The following is a 7,815-nucleotide window of genomic DNA, read 5'->3' on the forward strand; positions in this document are numbered from 1 at the left end:
CAACTTGGGCCAGTGAAGCAATGTCCTCCACAACTAGACTGAAGAACAAAACGACAGCAACTTGTCTGTTCCCCTACCCCCAATTCCCTAGCACTGTTCCCATCCCCCCAATTCCCCAATAAAATCTTTTTTTTTTTTTTTAAAGGAGGCTGAGAGCCAGGCAGGCACATATCCTGGAGGGGTTTGTAAGCCCTGATGAGAAATTTGGACTTTATCTGGAGGGCAGGGGGAAGACATTGGAGGGTTTTAAGCAGGATGGAGACAGGATCAGCTTTGAAAATAAGGAAGATCACTTCCACCATGACATAGAGAATGGATGGAAGGGACAGGACTGGAGGCAGGGTGATAGTTTAGGGCATTGGGGAGTCATCTGGGTGACGGAGGAGGGTGTCCTGAACTGTGGTGGGGTCCATGACGATAGAGGATAGAGGAAGGGATGGGGAGGAGAGATTTAGAGGAGGATCGAATTGACAGGACTTCTATCTTGTCTGGGTGGATTTTAAAGGTGAGTGAGAGAATAAGATCAAGGAAGACATCCCAATATTTGGTTTGGAACATTGGCTGGAGGGTGCTACTCAGTAAATACAGAAGACAGGTGCAAGAGCAGGTTTGGGATAAACAAACCATGGTCTACACATACAATGGAATATTGTTCGGCCATAAAAAGGAATGAAGTACTGACACATGCTACAACATGGATGAACCTTGAAAATGTATGCTAAGTGAAAGACGTCAGATGCAAAAGGCTGTATATTGTGTTCCATTTATATGAAATGTCCAGAATAGTCAAATCCATGAAGGCAGAGAATAGATTAGTGGTTGTTAGGGGTTAGGGGGAGAGAGGAAAGAGGAGTGTCTGCTTGATGGACATGGCGTTGTTTTTTGTGGTGATAAAAATATTCTGGTACAAGTGGTAATGGTCGCACAGCACTGTAAATATACTAAAAACCACTGAATTGTACTCTTTAAAATGGTTAAAATGATTAATTTTATGCTATGTGAATGTAATCTCAATAAATATTTAATTTTAAAAAAGAAGCATGTTCAGGATGCAATGAGTTTGTTTGGGAGGTATGAATTTGGGGTGTCTGAGAGATATCCAAGTGGAACTGCTCAGTAGGTAGTTGTGGCATTTGACTCAGGAAACAAGCTTCAGATGGAATTACCAATCCATGCATAGAACCACAGAGATGCCATTTCAGCTTCAAGCTGCCCCTGTCCTTCTGGTCCGTTCTACTTTGGGAGCTCCTGCTGGATGCATTAGGTCCGTGCCCAAGAGACAAAGTTCTGGTCACCCTTTGTTTATTAGCCTTTTTTGGAACACAGATTTTTTTTTTATTAGTTTTAGGTGTACAAAACAATACAATAGTTATACTTTTCACCCCTCACAAAGTGACCACACTCTTCCCCCAATCAACTGCCCCCTCCCCCGATATCATACATATCTATCACAATTCCATCAACTCCACTCCCTGCACTGGGAACATAGATTTTTGTATTTTCATGTGAGGAGTGGAGTTGGTTTAATGTACATACAGTAGGACAAGAAAAGCTACCAAGGCAAACCCAGCCCATTAAGGTTTATATTTTTTATTACAGAGCATGTCCTCAGAGTCATTTCCACGGGACTAGGGATCTGGCTTTTATCATTGTGAACACTCAGAGTCACACACTGGTTGGTTTCTCTGGGATCAAATTAAACCTAAAGTCCCCCTGAAAGTCTTCCCACATTCATTGTCATCACCAAGAATGTTTTTATTTTGGCTTCTCTTATACTTAAGGACTGAGCTTCTTTTCCACATTTGACGTCCCCATTTATAATTCTCTTCCCTCACTAACACTAAATGGAGCAAAAGATTTATAATCATTTTTTTGAAAGCACATATTTGAAAGCACAACAAATGCAAATATTTCATCTTTTCATGTGACTCTTTCATCTTTTTTTAGTTGACTGGGTAAAAATCCTCCTACTCATTTTTTTTCTCCCAAGTCTCACATTTTTATTGTTTTGGAAGAATTAATTGTTCCATGTTTTCTCTCTATAACTTATCAGGTTGTGTATGTATTGCTAAATACCTGCTAGGCTGTGAACATCTTGAGGGACAGGTCCCTTTGTGTCCAGTATTCTAGACACCCAGTAAGGGCCTGGCGTAAGGTAAGCTCTCCATATGGGTCTATGGAATCACCCCAATGGGCTTTACCTAATGCCCAGGCCATATGCAGTTTTCTTCCTCCTTCTTCCTTAACTTCCTGAGTCCCCATAAAGGCTTCATTTGTAACCAGGGCTTGCCCACTTTGTTTTCTTCCATAATCTTGAACAAATGGCTCCTAAATCATCTCACAGTGGCTATCAGAGTTCAGAGTGAGGGATTTCCTCTTAATGCTTGAAAAGGGAAGAATCAAGAGAGAGACGATGAAAACCAGCTCAGGATTCAGAACCAGACAGATGTGGCTTCAAATTCTCACTCTTCTCTGTGGCAGCAGAGTGACATTGGGCAGGTTATTTAGACCACTGTTTCTTAAACTATCTGTAAAGAACCAGCTTTTTAAAAAGGCAAAATTGTAGTAATGATAAAAATCAGTGGTTGCTAAGGGGAATGAGGAGAGGGATAGTTAAGTAGGTGAAGCACAGGGGTTTTTTAGGTCAGTGAAACTACTCTGTAAGATACCAAAATGGTGTATACATGACACTATGCGTGTGTCAAAACCCATAGAACTTTACAGCACATAGAGTGAACCTTAATGCATGCAAATGAAAAAAGGATCATTTAGGAGATCAGGAATCCTTAAATGATGCTAGAATGCAGAATGTGCCAAAACAATCTAACTGTACTACAATTGTGTGAACAACCTCACTAAACGGGGTGGGGAAAATGGTGCTGACATAAGTAACTTTGCAAATGAGTGGAGCATGTAAGACTAAAGGAAAAAGAAACTAACTGTACATAAAGTTGTTTCTTGTGAGGGTACAGGTTAACAATTCTGATAACACTATACTTACATACTGGATTAAACAATTAAGTAAATGGTGACGGGGGCAACAAGGCACCTCCCTATTGGAGTGGGAGGCTATAGGTTAGCAAGGGGAGGGGGCTGGAATTATCTGTGTGAAAATGGATTGGAATTGGAGACATCAGTATGAACTCATGTTTAGCTTAATATAGATACAGATGGGTATATACTAAAGTATTTATAAATATATATATGGATGTGGGTCAGTTTACGTATATATTTCCTTGCTCTGTCATTTGAGAGACACCACGGTATCAATGGGTAGCCCTAGAGTCAAGATCTTACTCTCTAATGCCACTCTCCAATAAAAAAGATCCTGGGTTCCTTGAAGAAATAACTAATTCTAGCACCGAGGAAACAAATACATAAGATCAACTGGAGCATCTTATAGAAATGCAGAAAGTAACAAAGTGCTTAAAAAAATAAAACACAGGGCCGACTGGGTGGCGCGTTGGTTATGAGTTGGCTTGGGACGCCAGCTCTGAGCATCAGGGCCCCGGTTCGGATCCCACATACGGGCCAGTGACGCTGCGCCCTCTGCAGCTAAGATGATGAGCAACAGCTTGACCTGGAGCTCGGCTGCCGTGAATCGCCGGAGACAGCGTAGGCTGCAGGGGGGTTGGCTGGCAGCTGGCGTGAGCTGGCGTGAGCTGCCATGAGCCACTGTGAGCGGCCGTTTAGTAGCCGGGGAGCAACTGCTTCCCCGGGAAGAGTGAAATGATAATACTAACATGGGCCAGTGAAGTGACGTCCTCCACAACTAGACTGAAGAACAAAAAGGACAGCAACTAGTCTGTTCACCTTACCGATGCCCCAATGCTGCTCCCCTCGCCCAATGCCCCAATAAAATCTTTTAAAAAAATGAAAATAAAAACAAACAAACAAAAAAACCCCCACAATGATGAAACATGTCAAAAAGACACACAGGCCAGTGGAAAGACTTCCCCAAACTGGAACAATCTGAGCAACAAGATAAATAAAATCATACTTATAATCTAAAGTATAAAATAAATATTAAGAGGTCCATACTGATGTAAATAAATGATTTAATACATAAATAAATGGGGGAGAAAAGACAAACCTCTTATGCACAGTTTCAAATAATTAATGTGATACTGCCCCCTCAAGGAAGTTTGAATACAAACCCCCAACTCTGAAGTGTGGGCTGCACATAATGACTTCTTTCTAAAGAGTACAGTCTGGAAAGGGTGGAAAAAAGAATAAGTTGACAGTAGAGAAACCTGACAAACACTACCTCAGCCAGGTGATCAAGGTCAACATCAGCAGTGACAGGTCATGTTGAGAGTATGTACCCTTGATACGATATGATGAGAATGTCACTTTACTTATGTGAATTCCTCCCCAAACTCATAACCCCAGTCTAATCATGAGAAAAACATCATACAATTCCAGTTGAGAGATGTAATACAAAATTCCTAACCAATACTCCTCAAAACTGTCATGATCAACAAAAACAAGCCTGAGAACCTGTCACAGCGAAGAGGAGCCTAAGGAGACATGGCAATTACAATGTGCCCATAAGGTGGTGTCCTGGATGGGATCCTGGAAAAGGACAACGACAGTAGGTAAAGAAATCTGAATAAAATATGGATAAATAATATAAATAAATTTAATAAATTAGTAACTAATAACAATGTACCAATGTCCGCTTATTAATTGTGACAAATGTACTAACAAATATAAGGTACTAATAATACGAGAAAACAGGTGTGGGTTATATGGGCACACTCAGACTGCTCTTGTAATTTTTCTGTAAATCAAATTATTCTTTAAAAAGGTTATTAAAAATGAATTACTAAAAAAAATAAAATTTATAAAAACCAAAGATATATAAAATATTAATCCAAAATTTTACATAACGCTGTGTTTATTTTATCTTTTATTTGTCAAATTATAGGTTATAATTGCAACTATTTTATGTTTATAAATGCACAATGCATAATGACTACCTAGGATATGCTTTCTGATAAAAAATAAATCATAGCATAATTAGATACACTTCATCTAACTTTTAATTTATTCTAATTCAATTATATAGAGCAGAGATTAGCGAACTTTTTTGCAAAGGATCATATGGTCTCGGTCACAACTACTCAACTCTGCCTCAATAGCATTGTAGACAGTCCCAAAATGAATGTGTGTGGTTGTGTTCCAAAAAAAATTTATTTACAAAAACAAGCAGCAGCTAGATTTGGCTCATGGGCCATACAGTTTGCCAACCTTTCTCATTTAGCCAAACACTTGTGAGATTTACCAATTTTCCTGAGTATATTTATTTCCAAGTCACTATCTTGTGAAACAATATACTCATACTTTTTTTCCTTGTGAAATATTAAAAAAAAATTTCTGTCCAATAAATATTTATTGATAGGCCCCATGAATAAGAAAGTGTTTCTAACCACACTATGAAGTGAAATAAAAATCCCTAGAGACACGTTCACTGAATATATAGAGATATTATTTTACTCAGTACCAGAGTTTCAACATTGTCAACATCTTCATTTAATTTCCATGAATTTTTTCCTGGATACTATTCCTTTGCATTGATCTATTTACCAATTCTTGGCCCAAGGCTACTTTAAATTACTGTAGTTTTATATTTTAATATCTGGTCATTTACTCAAAATGCATTTTTTCATATGAACTCGAGAATAAAAATTTTAAGTTCCAAAAAATAACATTGGTGTTCTTATTTTAACCGCAGAGATGAATATGGGGAGAAGTAACATCTTTATACCATTAAAACTTTACATCTAGGAACATACGTCTTTCTATTTATTCAAGACATTTTTAAAGTCCTTCATTACGTTTATAATTTGTCTTCATATGACTTTCCCACAACTCTTTTAAAGTTTATTACTAGCTGTTTTATGCCAAATGTTTATTATTACATACAAGAGACATACAACTTCTCTGTCAAAGAGTTAGGAGTTTCCAAACACCGTCTCTCAATTCCTGCACTTACCTCACTGTGACCAGCATAGGTCTGTGGTTTGCATTTAGGGAAGAACTGAGTTAGACTTCTGTGAGCCTCAGGCTCTTCTTGGGTAAAATAAGGATAGTGATCCCGTTCCAGAGGATTATTATGAGGTAGGGTTAAGTGGGAGCTCCAGGGAGGGCACTGAGCACAGTGTTGGTACACATCAGACTCCTAACAGATGGACGTTGTCACAGGCAGCTCCTCAGGTCCCAAAGGAGACATTCCTGACTTGCCCAACAGCCTCCATGCTCTCCGGCCTCTGTTTTCCCCACCCTCCAATAGTGCTTCTCAGTAATGGCCTGGCTCTTCCTATTTAGAAGTTTAAGCCTGAGGCCTCCCGATAATGGGACTGACCCTTCTCTATTCAAATGGCTCTCCCTACGGAGCCTTCCTGCCCTTTGCACCTTTCGCTGTGGGCCATGGGAGCTGAAGGCTCTCTCACCTGTGGTTGGTATCTCTTTGTTTTCTTGCTGAGGCAATGCACAAGAATGAACCCTGCAGGTCTGAAAATCAAGATACTTTTGGGGAAACTGGTAAATCTCACAAGTTTTTGGCTAAAATGTGAAGGGTTAGCAAACTATGGCCCATGGGCCAAATCCAGCTGCTGCCTGTTGCTGTGAATAATGTTTTATTGGAACACAGCCACATGCATTTATTTGGGATTGTCTAGGATGCTAAGATGGCAGAGTTGAGTAGTTGTGACTCCACCTGCTCATGCCTGACTCTTGCTGACCCACATCCATGGGTGTAGGCTCCCTTGTGGATGTGATGTGACACCAAGGTACAAGAACATCCGCACAAGCTCCTTGACCACCTTATTTTTAATACCTACCCAAATCCTCCTCTTGTCTGTGTTCTTTCACCGTCATCTCCACCCATTCTGTCTCTTAGTTTACCTTACATTGGTTCTTTTCCTTGAGAACTTTTTTCAAAGTTCTTTTTTTTTCTTTTCTTTTTTTCTGCCAGCCTTACAAAATTTTAACACTTTGAAAGAAGAAGATAAAGAGAAACAACAAATTATGGGGAAAATATTTGCAACTAACCTGACCAAATGTCCCTAACAGTATTAAATAAAACACATAAATTGATAAGAAAAATACTAACATCTTAACTGGATAAAGGACTTGAACAGGTAATTCACTATGAGAATATCTATCTATCTATCTATCTATCTATCTATCTATCTATCTATCTATCATCTATCTATCTATCTATATTCACATACACCCACATGTGTATGTATGGAAAAAAATAGCTGTTTAATTCTCAAAAGTGGTAAAAATGTAAATTAAAATAATAGTATAATTTTTAAACTATAAAAATGATTTTTCAAATTCTTCCTACGGCTTTCAAAATTTTGTTGATAGCGGCACTGTGTTGGTTAATTTTATGTTTCAACTTGGTTGGGCCACAGTACCCAGATATTTGGTCAAACATTATTCTAGGTGCTTCTATGACAGTGTTTTTGGATGAGATTTACATTTAAATTGGTGGACTTTGAGCAAAGCAGATGGCTTGTCATAATGTGGTTGACCTCATCCAATCAGTTGAAGGCCTGCATAGAACAAAAGGCTGACCTTGAACAGGAGGGGGTTCTCCAGCAGCCTGCCTTTGGACTTCATCTGAACCCTGAATCTTCCTGGTTTTCTAGTAGACTGCCTTTTTATTGAGTCTTTAGCCTGCAGTTCCTCCATCAGATTTTGGACTCACCAAATCTTTACAGTTGTGTGAGCCAACACCTTCAAATCTCTCCCTCTCTCTCTCTCCCTCTCTCTCTCTCCTGTTTCTCTGGAGAACCATGA

This window comes from Hipposideros armiger, unplaced genomic scaffold, assembly GCF_001890085.2.
Source record: "Hipposideros armiger isolate ML-2016 unplaced genomic scaffold, ASM189008v1 scaffold_8, whole genome shotgun sequence".
Taxonomy (NCBI): Eukaryota; Metazoa; Chordata; class Mammalia; order Chiroptera; family Hipposideridae; genus Hipposideros; species Hipposideros armiger.